General features: G+C 36.1%; 1 pseudogene; it reads left to right on the top strand.

The window, feature by feature from the left end:
• Positions 1–1,183: 1,183 nt before the first annotated feature.
• Positions 1,184–18,144, top strand: part of LOC123821802 — a 98,253-nt pseudogene continuing 81,292 nt past the window's right edge.

Below are 18,144 nucleotides of genomic sequence, written 5' to 3'. Positions count from 1 at the left end.
CTTCAGACTAAAACACTAGGATGAATATTTTTGGTTCACAGCCACAGAACAGGAGAAGAGATACTGGTCCTGTTCATGATACCACTAATAATGGGCATATTTATAAAAATTTTACAGTAATTTATTTCCTATCATAAAATAGAAAAAATATCAATTTTTAAAATGGCACAACAATATCTCGGTTTCTAGGCATTATTCAGGGTAATCCACTTTATATTACTTATGCATGCTACCAATATTCAAACCATATGCTTTGAGGTGAAAAGATTGTAAAAACTCACCAAGCTCCAAACATACAACCCTCAAGCCAGCAGACAATGGTAGAATTAAAGCTCTTCCCTGTCTACATTCCAAGAAATCTACATTAATTTAATAGATATATATTTGTAAATATCTACACAATTCAAATATTGCGTATTTTCAAAATTTTATTTTACTAATAAAGATACTGAAAAATGTATTAAAGACCATCACATCCTCTAACTAACTTCCCATCCTCTAATGTAAAGACCAATATTCAATTATTTTAAAATTAGAACATTTTTCTTTGAGGGTACTGCCCATTTCTCTGTGCCTTATTGATAGAAGTATAAATGCAGAGCTTCATACACTAAAGTTAAATCAGTTTTCTTTTTCCATACGTGCCCCAGCCTTCATCTATTCATGTTTCCTGTCCATTAATAACTCTAGCAAAAACATTTTCTCATCTATAAGAATAAGGAGAAACTAGTTCCCACATCCTTCTTCCCCAGTCCCACCAATATTTCTCAGAATCACCGTGTATTAGGATTAGATTATTTGTCATGAAATAATGTATATTGTTACTGTATTTCTGATTTTATTTTATTTTTGGAGCACTTCATTGTGCCCCTCCATGAGAACTAGTTCCCAGGGCTAGCTCTAGGAGGGGTGGGTTGCACTGGCCTCCAAAGTCCACAGACTTGACAGTAATCCAGGGATTGGCGGGGCTTACTTTTGACTTAGACTCCCTTTGACTGCTGCGTCTGTAGCCTATGGCACTCTGCTTCTCACAAGTTCTATAACTCACCAAGTTTGCTTAGGTGAGATTTGTTCATTTGAAAACAACAGGGAATAATATCTCCAGTGGTGTGAGGTTAGAGTGCAGACCTAACGCTGCTGCAAAAACCTGTGCCCTCCCTCACCAGCCAGTGTCCCTCTCTGGATGCAGCTGGCGCTCTTGCCTGCCCCTGTCCCTCATGGCACTGTGCTGATGCCCACAGTGTCCATTGATCTGGAAAATTTTGACACAGGAGTTAATTTTAAAGAGTCATGTGACACTCTGGTGGGCAGTTTTAGAAAAAAATGGAAATAAAGTAGAACCATAGCCACTGAAGTATCAATAGCTTCAGAACACCAAAGTACCTGTATAAACCACCAAAACAACAAATGTCCACAAGCAACTGAAACCTACTGGTTCTGTGAAACCAGATAAAAATGTTGGCTCCAAAGGGTTTTTCTCCCACACGTGAGGATAGCTCCATGAAGGACAAAAACTTCTGTCAAGTTTCTCTGATGCCTTGCTTTGCAAAATCGAGGATATTGTAATGAAGATTGGAAGACCCCTCAGCTCTGCAGCAACTACATTAAGGATATCCATCAATATCTAAGGCATTCTGAAGTTCCGCCATTCATAAATCCACATTTCTTTTTTCTTTTTTTAAATCCTCACCATATGTTTATTGATTTTAGAGAATGGGGTGAGAGGGAGAGAGAGAGAGAGAGATTGATCAGTTGCCTCCTGTACATGCTCAACTGGGGTAGAACCCACAATTTAGGTGTGTGCCCTGAGTGGGGGTGGAACTGGTGCCCTTTTTGGTGTACTGGACGATGCTTCAACTAACTCAGCCACATGGCCAGGGTGTAAATCCACAATTTCTTGAATGGACAATAGGATATAAAAAGATGTATGTGTGTCATCCTGATGTGAGTACAGTCCAAGTTTGGGCTGCTGCTCTGTACATATATGTTCTTATGGACCAATTTTTACAAGTTCAGCCAGTCTCTCCTAAGAAACTTCAACTGGTTGGGATTATAGCTCTGCTTCTTGGCTTCCAGAGGAGATGTTTTCCCCAAATATTGAAGCCTTCATATCACAGACAATATGTACACTAGTTTACAAGTCCAAGAAATGGAAACTCTAATTTTGAAAGAAATGAAATGTGAGTTGGGTTGGGCTTTGCCACTGCCTTTTTTAAGTGGGCATCAAAAGCCAGGAAGGGTGAAGTTGGAGAGCAGCACACTTTAGCCGACTATTTGGTGGTGCTGACTCTCATTGACTAGGACATAGTGACACATTATGGCCCTTCTAAGGTGACAGTGCTACTTCCTGTCTGTCCCAGAAGTTTCTAGGCCAAGGAAATGGAACTTGAAGTAGCAATAGCACACTGGATACACAAAGAATAAAGTATTAGAAGGCATGCAGCACATGGCTAAACATGCAGTGGAAGTAAAGGAAAACTTAATGCAATTTATTACCATCAAGCATATGTATGCAGCCCTGGCTAGGTGGCTCAGGGTTGGAGGATCGTCCCATACACCAAAAGCCTGTGGGTTCAGTTCCCTGTCAGGGCATATGCCTGTCTGGAAAAAGTCCAGCTGTTGTGAAAATAACAAGAACAGTTTTCATGACATCAATGTAACCTGGCAGCCAAGGAGAGTAGAATGGAATGCTCATACATGAACAATGATGACTTCACTGTACTAGTCAGTGGGGTGGTAGATGCTATTGAGTGAGCATGTGTACTGTGTGGCTGTTGCATTGAAAATGACTGAGTGAGTAGAGCAACAAATCTGCATCACATTTTGCATTAAGTTTGAACATTCCTGCACAGAAACTATTCAGATGATTCAGAAGGCCATAGCTATGGGCAACTGGTGACTGGCAGCCTCATCACGACAATATGCCTGTTCATGCATCACGTCTCATGCTGAGTTTTTTGGTGAGATATCAAACTACCCAGGTGACTCAGTGCCCCTCCAGCCCAGATTTGGCATCCTCAGAGTTCTGGATTTCCCTCAAACCAAAATTACCTTGGAAAGGGAAGAGATTTCAGACCATAGATGAGATTCAGGAAAATATGATGGGGCAGCTGATGGAAATCCCAACAAAGGATTTTGCAGAGTTGTGAACAGTGGAAGAGATGCTGGGAGAACAGTTTGAGGTCCCAAGTTGCCTACTTTGAAAGGAACAGAGGCATCATTGTCCTATATACAATGTTTCTTGTATCTTCAATAAATGTTTCTTTTTTACAGTCCATGGCTGTATACTTTGTGGACAGACCTTGGTATACCTGAGTTGCAGTTTCACTCCCCTAGTGGGGAACATACTGGAGGCAACTGATTGCTGTTTCTCTCTCCCAGCAATGTTTCTCTCTACTCACCTCTCTTTTTTTCTCTCTCTCTTTCCCTTCCTTTCTTTCTAAAATCAATAAACATATCCTTGAGTGAGGATTAAAAAAAGAATAAATATGCAAGAAGCAAACGTCTAAAGATCAACACAATTCCTCAGGTGAACTCGAAATTTACCTTTGGTGACACCTTGGATAAAAAGGGAGAACATTATACTAAGTGAAATAAACCAGCCAGAGAAAGACAAATACCATACCTTCATTTACATGTGGAATCTAATGAACAAAACAAACTAACAAACAAAACAGAAACAGACTCATAGATACAGAAAACAGACTGACAGCTGTCAAAAGGGAGAGGGTAGTGGGGGTGAAAAAGATGAAAGGATTCAGGAGAAAAAATCCCTCATGGATGGACAACAGTATGGTCATTACCAAAAGGAAATGGGGGTGGGAGGAGATAGAAGAGGGTAAAGAGAGGGAATAAATGATGGTGGAAGGAGACATGACTTGGGTGGTGAACATACAATATACAAATGATGTATTATAGATTGTACCCCTTAAACCTATGTAAGGGGTATAATTTTATTAACCAATGTCACCCCAATAAATTCAATTTAAAAAAGGTGAATTACATGGATTTTCTAAGTTTTATGAATCTGGTATTACTGGGATAAAAGTGATATATTTTTATATATTATTTAATATATAAATTTAATAATATATTTTTTAAGATTTTTATATCTAGCCTAACTGGTATGGCTCAGTATGCTGGTCATTGTCCCACAAGCTGAAAGGTTGCCACTTCAATTCCAAGTCAGGGCATATGCCTTGGTTGCAGGCCAGGGGCACATGCCTGGGTTGTGGGCCAGGTCTCCAGTTAGGGACATGCGAGAGGCAACCCATCAATGTTTTCTTTCATGCATCAATTTTCTTGTCCCCTTTTTACATCTTCCCCTCTCTCTTAAAATAAATAAATAAAATATTTTTACAAACAAGTCTAAGATTTAGACTTCTATTTAACAACAACAAAAAAAGCTTGCCTCACTGATTGAAGAGTTCTAGGCTGCTGGGGCCCTGGGGAAACTGCTTCTTCTGTGCATTTTGTCCTGCTGATTTGAAACTCCTGAGTTTGTGTACAGTCCTCTATTTCATGAAATCTCTTCTCAACCATACTTACTTTTTTGTTAGAAAATATTTTCTTTACTGTATTTTTTCCATTACCTTTAATTCCCCTTATACTCTCCTCCCCCAGCAATCACCACACTGTTGTCCATGAGTCCTTTTTCCTATTTTTCAATCCTTCCACCTCCTAACCTCCCCTCTCACTAGCCGTCATCCTGTTCTTCATCTGTGAGTCTGTCCTCATTTTCCTTGTTAGTTCAGTTTGTTTATTAGATCCCACATATGAGTGAAATTGTATGGTATTTGTCTTTCTCTTACTGGCTTATTCCATTTAGCATAATGTCTTCCAGTTTCATCCATACTATTGTAAAGGGTAAAATTTTCTTTTTTTATGGCCGAGTAGTATTCCATTGTGTAAATATACCATAGTTGTTTTATCCACTCATCTACTGATGGACACTTGGGCTGCTTCCATGTCTTGATGATTGTAAATAATGCTGCAATGAACATAGGGGTGGTTTTGTTCTTTCAAATTAGTGTTTTGGGTTCCTTCAGATATATTCCCAGAAGTGGAATCAGTAGGTCAAAAGGCAGTTCCATTTTTAATTTTTTGAGGTAACTCCGTACTGCTTTCTACAATGGCTGCACCAGTCTGCATTCCCAGCAACACTGCAAAGGTTTCCCCTTTCTCCACATCCTTGCAAGCACTTTCTAAATGTATAGTGAGGGAAAATAAAAGCTATTGATTTAAAAACAATAGCAACCAAATTCTCAACTCAAACTGTGTTAAATGATAGGAATGAATATATACATTTGCAAAAAGAATCTTAACCTGAGTGGATTTCAGAATTGTATGATTTAGCAGATGAACAATGTCTTTAGGGACACCACATTCTTTCCATTTCTCCATTTTTCTCTCCCTAGTGTCAGTTTCAGCCAGAGTTTGTGGTTAAGTAAGTCTTGTCAGAAACAATCAGGGATGCCTAGTTTCTCATTCAAGACCATTGAAGGACAGTCTGACTTTCTACAGTTTACATGTTTTTTCTCATTTCTGCACACATTCGTAATGAATGTATCTCTTGGGTATACGTGACCTAAGCTATAATTTTTTTGACTGCAACCTCTGCTGCATTAATAATTAGGAAGAACTTCCCCTAATGCCTTCAGAAACCTCTTCTTGCATCTGGTTTCTTATGAATTTTCACAATGATTATATTAAATAGATACTGTTCTGACTGCCATTTTGCAGATGAGGGCACTGAGGGACAGGTTAATAAATGCCTTGTAATAGGTCACCCAGCCAGTAGTGAAACAGGGACAGCCTCATCACCACAACCATGGTAAATGCAGATGAGTTCTTGCGTATAGACTGGAACTAAAGAAATGCATTTTCTCTGAAAGTTTCTGTCATAAAATTAGGTCCAATAGTTGTTTCATTGTTTAGCTACAGTATAGATGAAATAAGGGTTTTGGGTATCTGTTTTAGGATTCCAAGATTGCTTTCTAAAACTTACTTCTATGGAAAAGCTCATCTTGTTTCAAAAAGACTAACTTTAAAAATAATTTTTTACTTTTAAAATAAAAATTTAGAATACACAGCTCAATCAAAAGTTAACTCAACTATGAAGCTCAACTATGCTTCATAGTTGGTTGCTAGACCAAAGATACCATAGAATAAAGTATGACATCAGAGGTTTAAAATCAAAGATTAAGTTTTTAAATATTCAAATTTTCTTAAAGTACTTGAACTTCAAGAAATTTTCTGGACTGTTGGTGGTCACCTTTTGATAAGTGATTTTTTGATTACAAAAAATAGTGGGGAGAGTTTATCAACTTTCTTTAATTTATAATGTACCTTGGTAGCTGTGAAATAAATTTTAGGCCTAGTGTGGAGCTGCTCCTGCCCAGAGTGCCACCTCAGCAACCTGAAACTTATGTAACTTTCGTGTCCTTAGAAATGCTTCACTTGGCCAGAAAAGTAGCATGGTCCTCCCTCTACATCCTGAGGGGACTGGTTCCAGGACCCCCATAGATACCAAAATCCATGGGTGCTCATGTCCCTCATATAGCATGGTATAATATTTTATGTAACCTATTTTTATGTAGGCTATAGCAGGGTATGTCTACAGATCCCTTCATTCAAGTAAATTCAGTGTAGTGCTTGATATGTGGCAAATTTAAACAATGCTTTTGGGGGAACTTCCTGGGAATTTTTAAAAAATATTTTTGATTCATGGTTGGTTGAATCCATAGATGTGAAACCCATGAGTTTGAAGCCTGTAGGTATGGAAGGCCTACTGTATATGCAATCAGCCAGTTCCCATACGCCAAGCTCACTCTGGGCTGTATACTTATTTCCTTGTTCATTCTCACTCTGAACAAGGTGGACTGTGTGGCCCCAGTCAATCAGATATTTTCTATTCTTTTTTTCACTGTGCTTTCATTTGACAGTTCTCCTGAAACAGGCTGTCCACTTCAAGAAGTGTTGAATAAGGTTTGTTTGTATCATTTAAGTTATCTTAATTTTTTATAACAGTAGGAATAATAAGCAGGCATGAAGAGAGTAAATGGAATAAATACTGAATGGAACCAACAAAGCAATTGATTGGGAAAAAAGAACTATCATGGAAGTACATTTAAAAATAAGTTATGAGTGAAAAATACCATAGTTACTCAATCTAAAAGACTGATTCAAGGAATGAATTAAATGACTTTAATGTGGAAAATTATTTTTACATAGATGTAGTATCTACCCTGGAGCTTGATGGCATATATAGCGTGAAGGAGAAATTTGCAAAAACCAATATGGTAACATTAAAATATGTGTGAAGTTTTCCCAGAAATTGCTTCATGAAGAAAGGGATAAATTTCAGAAGTTTCTTGAAGGTAAGAGTAAATTTAGCCAAGTGAGATGAAAGAAAAATGATCAAAGTTTGTTCCTGATTTGTTTGCTTGAAGGCAGTAACAATAATGGGTGGGAAATGTGAGAAGAGGAACTGAATAGAATCTTTTTTTTCCCATTTATGGACAGTTAGAAATACAATCTCATTCCTAGGACAGCTAAGAGTAAAAAGTCAAATCTATAACAGTAGAATTAATGTGGGCCATGTACAATTATGTTAAAGCAAATCAAATGATAGAAAATTAAAAGCTTCCATTTAAAAGATTCAGTTCCATCCATGCTGTCACAAAGGGTAGGAGTTCCATATCTGGAAAGCATTATGCTAAGTGAAATAAGCCCCACGGTGAAAAACAAACACCATATGATCTCACCTTTAACATGAACTCAATCAACAAAACGAACAAGCAAACAAAATATAACCAGAGACATTGAAATTAAGAACAATCTGACAGTAACCAGAGGGGAGGTGGGAAAAGATAATGGGAAGGGTTTTCAGGAACAACTATAAAGGACACAGGGACAAAAACAAGGGGGAGTGGAATCAGGGGAGGGAGGTGGGGATGGCTGAGGTTGGGTGGGAAGTGGTAGGGGGTAAATGCAAACAACTGTACTTGAACAACAATAAAACAAAAAAAAGATTCAATTTAAAACTTTCATTTTAGATGAGCTGTCACAAAATGAGCACCCAGATTAAAGAATGAAAAGAATACTAGATATGACAAAAAACAAAAAAGCAACCAAAAAAAACCACCAGAAATTAAACAAAAGAAGACAGAAGTTGTGGGAAAGAACTTTAAAACTGTGTCACAATGGAAGTCAGAGTATTTTAAATCAGTATATTTGAGATGACTACTTGTTAAAGTTGTTATTAAAGACCTTTTGATAACAACACCGCACCTAAGGGAAGTAACATATTTTAAAGTATCTATCAATGTAATAGTTGTCACTAAAAAACAGTAAATTCTTTCTTGTTTGATAAAGTTTTTCTTTGAAAAGAAAGACATTATACCTGTTTGATTTCCAGTACAATAGACTCTTTTAAAACTGTTTATGTCACTCAGATCATGGAGGTTATCAAAGTTTTTGCAAAAGATATTTTTTTAACTTATGAATTCTAGTTTATATTGAATCTTGTCAATTAAAGTAAAATTCTCAAAGATCAGATAGATATTCTCTCATTTACAGTTGGAAGCAAACTACTAAATTGCTTTAAAAATATTTTAGGAGGGACTGGAAAGTTTGTTCTGTGGTGTTTTTTGAACTTAGTTTTTTATGGATTTGATATGCTATATTTGTTGAATATTTCAATACTTCACACGTTATTAACAGCAGCCCAGGGTGTAATATCCCTTCAGTATTGCTTCAGTGATTTGCTTTCACATGAAGATTTTATGAACTTTAGAGTAAAACTGATGTTTTTGGCACTTTCTTCTACTGTAAGAATTTGGGGAAAAAAGATCAGAAAAAACAATTTAGAATGTAGTATTACAGTAGATAAAATTTGCCAGAACAGGCATGCCTAAATGTTCAAATTATGATAGTCTGTTACTTGTTCATAATAGTAATAACAATAACTTTAAAAATGAGTCTATATTTTTACATATTTTTATTTGCTCATTATTTTACTTGTTTTCCATGTAGGAAATATAAATGTGAAGTGATGTGTCCATGATCACTCATTCATTTTCAAATCGAACAAGTTATGATATTATAAAATAATTATTTTAATTAAGGTATTATAATTAAAAACACTCCTCAATAAATATGAAAGTCCATAGCATGATTATGCACATATGTCCATAGTTCTTCCTGCATGGATAACTTAGTCATCTCATCAGAGTAGCTTACTCCTATAGCAAGGGAAGAGAGGGCTAGTTTCATGTGTAATTTTAGTGGCATGCTCCTGAGGAAGTTCATGCGTAATAGCATTTCCTGTCTGAGTGGAGTGTGACAATATCTCCTCAGTTAATGCCTGTGGATGCCAGAATATGCAGTCTTACCATTATGAAATGGGGTTGGGGAAGGATCTTAGCCCTTTGTACAGAAATTCTTCATTAATCAGAGCTCATGGTTAATACTGATTCTAGTAAAACTTTAGGATACAGGCATTTGTTTTGCTTCTCAAAATAAGATATATTTTTTATATTTCTCTTTTACTTTCTAATGTTAGTATACTTGCTGTTCAACATATTATTATTATTGATACAGTAATTCTACATGTTAAGAAATATTCAAATATGTGGATACTGAAATATCTTTGTATGCTCATCACAGCATGTTTAGTAATATTAAAAAAAAACCCCTAAGTGTGTTACAATAGAGTGGTTAAATAAATTGTGAGAATCCCAAACCATGGAATGTTATTGCACCATGAAATGAGTTAAAAATCTTTTTAAGACATGTAAAAATTCTTAGAATGCAATGTAAGTGAAAACTAGGGCTCCAAAATGAATATACATGACCCAAACCATGGTAAAAATTATGTGAATAGATAAAATGCTAGAGATACACTCCTTGTTAATAATAGTTTGTTTTAACTGGTAAGAATTGTGATTGATCATAATTTTTATCTCTGTGCTTATCTGGATTTTCAAATTGCATCTACTAGACATGTATTTAATTTATAATCAGAAACACATACTACATTTTGAAAATGATTGTTGCTGTTGACCTAAACTTTTAAAAAGTAAATCAGAGTTTTTTGTTTGAATACATTTTAGGGACAGTCATTTCTGTGACTGTACATAATTTCAGTTCCTCCTCAAAGTGGAAGATGAGAGGCAATATTAAAGAAAGCCATGATTATTGCTATTTTTTTAAGCTTCAGCTGTATTTATTTTTAGTGGCAAGTTAGTCATGACAAATATTGCCATATATGGTCAGGAACAATTCTTTTTTAAAATATTTTATTTATTTTTTAAAGAGACGGGAAGGGAAGGAGAAAGAGAGGGAGAGAAGCATCAGTGTGTGGTTGCCTCTTGTGCACCCCCCACTGGGGACCTGGCCTGCAACCCAGGTATGTGCCCTCACTGAGAATCAAATCAGCAATGCTTTGGTTACAGGCCCATGCTCAATCTACTAAGCTACACCAGCCAGGGCTGATTATTGCTATTTTCTATTAAGATCATTTTATACTCTAATGCTTCTTGAGCAAGTACAAAACACATAGGTCCTCATAAAGTCTGTGAAACATACCATGACTGATGAACAGCAACAACAAAATAAAACGTGTTTAGTATCTATAGAATATGGAATTCATGTTCTCCCTCTCATCGGTTACATAGTTTACTTTCCAATATAAGTTTTGTTTCAAGGACATACAGTAAAATTTTCTTTTTTAAATTAATATAAAATATAAAAGATTTTGAAGTTTTAAAAGGAAGTCAATATCTAGAAAACATAATACATAATTATGTAACAAGAACCTGAGTAAAACTTATATTCCTCCCTGCAAAGAGAAATTTATGTTAAAGTGGATGCACTGTGAATGTCAATTTGACATTCCTCCATTGCTGTATACTGTAGTTCCTCAACACTGCCTAACATATTACCACAGACTCAGTGGCTTAAAAACAACACAAGTTTATTCTCTCACAGTTTTGGAGGCTGGAAATATGAAATCAAGTTGTCAGTAGGGTCACACTCCTTCTTAATGCTCTAGAAAAGAATCCTTTCTTACCTATCCCTGGGTTTTGGTGGTTGCCCGCATTCCTTGCAGTTCCTTGCCTTACACCTTCGTTACTCCAATTTCTGCTTCTTTTTTCACCTGGGTGTTTTCCCTCTGAGTCAGTCTGTGTCTAAAATTTCCCCTTCTAATCTATTCGCTCTGATTCAGTATGTACTCCTCTTAACTTGATTACCTCTGTGAAGACCCTATTTCCCAATAAGGTCACATTCATAGGTATCAAGGATTATAACTTCAAAATACATATTTCTGTCAACATAAATCAAATCATAATATATGCTCTCTCCATTCTGTGATTCCTTCCTTTTTTTCCCTTCCCTCCTTTCCTTCCATAAATGAGACACTTTCTTCTCTTATTGTCCTTGAAGCTTCAATTTCCCAGAAATATTTATACTTCATTAGCTACTCCTCTTAGTCTTCTTGCTGTAGCCTCCTTTTCTGTTAAGCCTTTAAAATTTGCCAGGCTGGAACTTGTTCTTGAGCCTCCACTCTTTAGAATCCTCATGTTTTTCATAGATGAGCTTATTCATTTCTAGGCTCCAAATACCATATACACAACCTTGTACTTTGAAATTCCTTGGGACCGGATATCAGGGAATCATAATTGTACTATGTACTACTATTCACTCATTCCCTGGATGATGCTATTTATTTCAGGTTTTTGACCATTATATTTACCAGAAAAAAATTTACATTTATCTGTCTTCTATTATCTGAATTCTAATCCCCCTTTTCATATGCCTGACAAACATTTGGTGTCTCACAGGCACCTCAAAATAAACTTGTTCAAAATTCATAGTAAAGGGCTCTTCCTCCCATTCTTAAAGGGTTTCCTCCTATAGTGTTTCCCATCTAGGGGATGGCCCTAACCTCCACTCAGTTGCTGATGGTAAAAATTGATCTCAGTTAGGTTGGACATTAACCCTATTTGCCTTGGTTTCCTTCTAAAACTTTGAGGAGAAGAAGAAGCCTTCAAGGATTCTAAAAACAGGGATCAGAGGGTTAACAGGGTGGAGAGTAATAGGAGCAAACAGAAGAATGTCTTAAGAAGAGAGTTATCTCCCCTTTAAATGGTATAACATTTCTTCCAATGGAAAATAGAAAATTTCCTTTAAGTAGAACATCTTGAAATCAGTGGTGACTTTAGAAGGTGAGCTTTTAATGAAGATGTGATAGAATGGGTTGAGGTATTAATAGGCGGCAAGGAATTGAAGAGGAATGGCATCAAATCTTTGGGGACACTTGGCTTAAAGACAAGGAGAGATAAGGTGGTAGCTTGATATGAGGAGCAGAGATAAGTTTGTTGTTTATTTGTTTCTGTTGCCTTTAATTTGGAAAAAAAAAGCATAATTCAAAGTTAATTAAAAAAAGGACCCAGGAAAGCCAACAGAGATTGATATAAAGGAGGCAGAATACTTGATGGAAAAACAATCTTAAGAATGTAGATTGGGATAGTAGAATCCAAGAACATGTGATAAATTAGACTTTCACCTCTGAGGTTAAAATAAAAAACTCCCCCAAAAGTTTAGAGAAAGGAGGGCTGGGAACATATGAAGACATATGTTTGTTTTTCAATATTTAAAAAAAATAAATAAAATAAAACGTTCAAAAAAAGAAATAAAACTCTTTCCCCTGAAATAATCACAGGTTCAGATACATTTCTGGATGATAGGTGAGCTTTAGCTCTAAGGACAGAGATGCCGGATGAACTGGGCCAGGACACCCCATCTTTGGGCAGCCATGACTTGGGCATGGCCAGTGCATGCTCTCCACCTCACGTCTTTTTCAACTTTCCTAGCTTGTTCATCCTCCTTTCAAATGATACAGTTGTTGTTTTTTTTATAAAAGTTACTTTGGCCTAGGACCCACTATATAACACTAAATAACTTTGCATATCCCTGCTTTATTCTATTATGGGCAGATTAATAATTAATTCCAAAAAGGTAATCTTATTTTTTCTCTTTTCCATAATCTCTAAATATAAATTACCAAATCAGATCAGTCTTATCTATACTTTATCAAAATTAGTTTCTGATTCAGATAGTTTATTAGTACAATTGAGATATGTCATAATTTCTTAGTTTTTTCCTGATTTTATAACAAGTCATTTTTAATTTGTCACCAATTAACGAGGAGATAGGTAATAATTATAATCTTAAAATGTGTAAGCAATAACAAGATGATTAAGATAAATTGTTATCCTTAACATTTATCAGCAACATCTAGAGAAAAATTACAGATAACTTACTGTTAATTAGCTCGGTTTACACAGAGTAAACATACAGCACTCTTAACTGTACATGTAAAACATCATGTCCTGTTAATTATCCTGGTTTATGCAGAGTAAGCTCACAGTGCTTTTAACTATAGCAGTAACAGTTTAAAAATGAGTGTGACATACAACATTCTGTCCTTTGACTTTCTCATACTGCAGAACTAAAATGCTGAGTAAAGAAATCCTGAATCCTGTTTTCCCAGTTTTTCAAACTAGTTCTACCTAAATGATTTTCAAATATTCACTTTAGGAAATTTAGTGGTTGTAGGAACATATTAGAAGAGAAATCATTATCCATATCAGAGATAACACACATATTTCTGAGTCTTTTGCAGAAGCCTAATAGATATTTTTATTTCTTTTAGTTACATAGTCTTTCTTTGTATCTTAAATCTATCCAGATTTTTTAGGCTCCAATTATTTATTTCCTGGATAAATGGTAAAAGACTGTTAAGCATAAATAATCTTTTAAATTTCTGTTCTAGAGGCAACCAAGAGACCTAATTTATGATCTATAAGGTCTTTGCTACAAGTCAGGCCAGAACAAGTCAGTGCTGGTGACCCATTTTCACCAGTGATCTCGATGTCAAATACTTGCATTCTGCTACGTTAAGGGCAACAATAAAATAATAACAATCATAAGTATAATAATGATGCTACTTTTCACTGAGCACCTATGAAGCAGGAACTTGCTTTGCACTGTTGCATTTAATTCTATTTCATTTTTCAAGCAAACCTTCCTGAGATTCAGGTGTAGGACAGGCCCCACACTGGACAAAGGTCTGTTAGTATGGCTTCCAGACACTTCTGGGAAAACTTCCATCATTATAACTACTAACCTAGGGGATTTTGAATCTACTTAGACCAGGCTCTGTTAGCCTGGGGTGACCAATAATAAATGATGAGAAGTTCATTCAAACCTAGCTAATATCATGCATTAAAAAATTCTGGGATTGACGAGGGACATTCGACTCAGGTCAAAAGGTTTCCAGCATGTTTTCAAACAAGGCTATTTGTAGGGCAACCTCAGTCTTATTTATGTAAGGCCCATCTGTAAGAAAACCCATAGGCCTCTGGAAGTTCTGATATTACCTCATTCCCTCACTGCATTATTAACCTCCAGCCATTTCCAGCACACGATCTCCCATTTTACCTCCAGGGTGAAGTGTCTCCCTCTGCCTTGTGTAATGCTTATCTCCCAGGTGTCCTCACAATGTTGACTTCCTTCAGTTTTCTTGAGATCAGAAGAATCTGTTTGTTTTGCTCAAGTGTTTTCTCTAATGAAGTAGTTCCAGTAGTCTGAGACTACTTTTAACATGTGTAAAAAGTGGTTATGCAGCATTACTATCCCTGTTTTTGTAATTAAGGAGAAAAAAAACTGGAAGGCAATATGGTGAGCAAAGTTGCAATGTCATCTAGCATTCAAACAAAGATTAGTGATGTTTAAATATTATCACCCTACATTTCGCTGTGAGGCTCTGTGATATGATGTCAGCCCCTTTCTCTCTGTTGAGGGATCACTCTAAGCATTCTTCATACCCTTAAGTCATGCCCTTAGCCATAAAGCAGTGGCTCTTGACCAGGGAATTTTTACTTCCAAAGCACACTTGGCAGTATCTGTAGACTTATTTGAATGTTATGATTGGGGTGGGGAAGTACTGCCGCTAACTAGTGGGTTGAGACCAGGGATTTTGCTAAACATCCTGCGATGCACAGGACAGTACCTTACACCAAAGAATTATCTAAAATATCAATAATGTCAAGGTTGAGATAAGCTGCGCTAAAGCTTTTGGTCCTCTGTAAAATAGAATGACACTTTGAATATTTGTGAGGCAGACATACTTTATCTCTAGCTACTCCCCACATCCCCATCTGGACATCTCTGCCAGAGGGCTGATCTTTTCTACTATACTGACCTCTCTGGAACAATAAGATGATGCTCATTAAAAATTATTCATGAATTATATGTTTATATTTTTAGCACTTATTTATAACAGAATTTTTTAGAGTGACAATAGTAATTATATAGAGTGACAAATATGTTTTCCATAATCCTCATAAATATGTAGGGAAGAAAAGAGAATTCTAATTCAGTTTATTTTTTCAATTGATAATCTGAAGCTCTTCCTCTATTCTAAACATACAACAATAATGAGTAATATGTAAAAAAAGAAAATGCACTACTGTGTTTAATATAAGGTTAGTACTTCCATAGACTTGTAATGAGAGAAAAATGTAGGGATAAGTGGGCTGCTTTTTTATGAGTACAGAAATAAACACATGTGGAGCATTCTACCCTGCAGGAAAAAAGGATTACAGTCTTCAGGCCCAAGAATAATAACAACAAAACAAACAACTTTATGAAAAAAAATGAGCAAAGAACTTGAATAGACAATTCTTCAAAAATGATATGCAAAAGGCCAATAAGCACATGAAGATGCACTCATCACTACTCATTAGGGAAATGAAATTAAAACTACAATTAGATACCTCCTCATACCAATTAGGATGGCTATCATAAAAATAAAAACAGAAAATAACAGATGTTGAGAAGGATGTGGAGAAATTGGAACACTTGTACATTGCTGGTGGGAATATCTTGTGTTACAGCCACTGTGGAAAATAGTATGGTGGTTTCTGAGAAAAATTAAACATGGAACTATCACATGAGCCAACAATTCATCTTCTATTACCCAAAAATGAAAATAAAGACTTTAACAGAGAGTTGTGCATACATGTTCATAGCAGTGCTGTTCATGGCTGTCAAAATGTGGAAGCACCCTGTGTCCATCAACAGATGAGCAAACAAAATGTGTTAGATACACATGATGGAACATTGTGTAGCTTTATAAAATAAGTAAATTGTAACATATGCTACAACACAGACAAACCTTGAAGACATTATATTCTAAGTAAAATAAGACAGTCACAAAAAGACAAATAATGTATAATCCCACTCATATGAGGTACCTAGAGTAGTTAAATTTGTAGAACTTAAATAGGATGGTGGTGGCCAAGGACTAGGGAGAAGAGGAAATAGGGAGCTACTGTTTAACATGTACAGCATTTTCCTTTGGGAGGATAAAAATGTTCCGGCAATGGATCATGGTAATGGTTGCCCTATGGTATGAATGTACTTAATGCCACTGAAGAGTACACATAAGAATGATTAAAGTGGCACACTTTATGTTATGTATATTTTACCCCAAAAGAAGTCCCAGTCCAAAACAAAATGTCTGTCAACACTCAAATAGATAAATTGTGTTACATCCATACAATGCAACAGCATGAATAGATTTAAGACATAAAATTGAGTTAAAGAAGCCAAAGAGTGCATGCTGTAGGATTCCATTTATATGAAGTAAAATGTCATATAAAACTAATCTATGATTATAGAAATCAGAACAGTGTTTACATTTGTGGGGAACACTGACTGGGAAGGGGAGGTGGGGAAACTCCTAGGGGCTGGAAAAGAGCTGCATCTTGACATGGATGGTAGTTTACACAGTGTCTACATATATGTACTTTGTATGTTACACCTAAATTTAATTAGAAAAAATCACCATGCAAGGCCAAGGACTTAAGCCAGTTCTACTTTTTGCAAAAAAGAATTGGGAGATGTTTTATACTCACAAAAAGAGGTTGGAAAAACTTGTAAATGACTTTGCCTGATGCTTTAGTTAAATAGAGCTTTTGGCATGAGGAGGCAAGGATGAAGCTAGTGTACAAAGACATAAGAGAAAGTATAATAAATTCTATCTGAGGGCACCATGGGGTCCAGCTATTCTACTAGCTTGGTAATAGATGGGCAAATCCCCAGTATCATTGTAATGGTTGTCCTGGAGGGTGGGTGTGTGTGTGTGATGAGGGCTTTAATTTAAAACGTTAATGTGATTTTACTTTTTAGAGCAATGACCTCCTACTATCTATCCTAGGAGTCTTTTTGAAGGGGGTGGATGGGTGGTGTGAGAGCAACTGGGAATAGAAGATAAATTGAAAAAAAGAAGATGGAGGGAGGGTCAAGTCAAGAAACATATATAAAAGACACATGGACAAAGACAGCAGGGGAGAGGATTGAATGAGGGAGGTGGGGGGTGGGTAGATCGGGGGGAGTAATGGGGAAAAAATGTGGACAACTGTAATTGAACAGCAATGAAAAAAATAAAGAAAAGAAAAAAGCAGTGATTCCATAAAAATTTCAATAAGCAATGTCATAGCATATACTTATTATGTATCTACAAAATATTTAAAATCAATAAGCAGTTAAGATGAAATATTTTATAACATTGATAATAGTTGATAAGATCCTTAAATTTTATGTACCTCCATTAATGTAATTGGATTTGATTCTATGTATGTTTAAAGAAGAGTCTCAAATCTTCTCTGCTATATATTTGTCTGTTTTTTAAATTATTTTATTGCTATTCAATTACAGTTGTCTTCATTACCCCCCACCCCTCTCCTCACCCCAGCCAAATCCACCTCCCTCTCTTGCTTCCACCCTCTTCCTTGGTTTTGTCCATGTGTTCTTTATAGTAGTTCCTGAAAACCTTCCCCCCCACTGTCCCCTCCCCCCTCCGCTCTGGCTATTGTTAGATTGTTCTTAATTTCAATGTCTTGGGTTACTTGCTATATGGATGTGACAACTCAAAGGCAGACTAGTATTGAGGGTGGGTAGATTGTTACCTCAGACATCACTAATGATGATCCTGTTGGTCACATTATTTTCTGAAATAAACTCTTGAGAAGTTGAGAACAAAACAATGGACAATATTCTATTGATTTACAT

The sequence above is a fragment of the Phyllostomus hastatus genome, unplaced genomic scaffold, assembly GCF_019186645.2.
Source record: "Phyllostomus hastatus isolate PE091 unplaced genomic scaffold, TTU_PhHast_1.1 phas_contig_40, whole genome shotgun sequence".
NCBI classification, from domain to species: Eukaryota; Metazoa; Chordata; class Mammalia; order Chiroptera; family Phyllostomidae; genus Phyllostomus; species Phyllostomus hastatus.
This window is presented reverse-complemented; position numbering and strand designations above follow the sequence as displayed.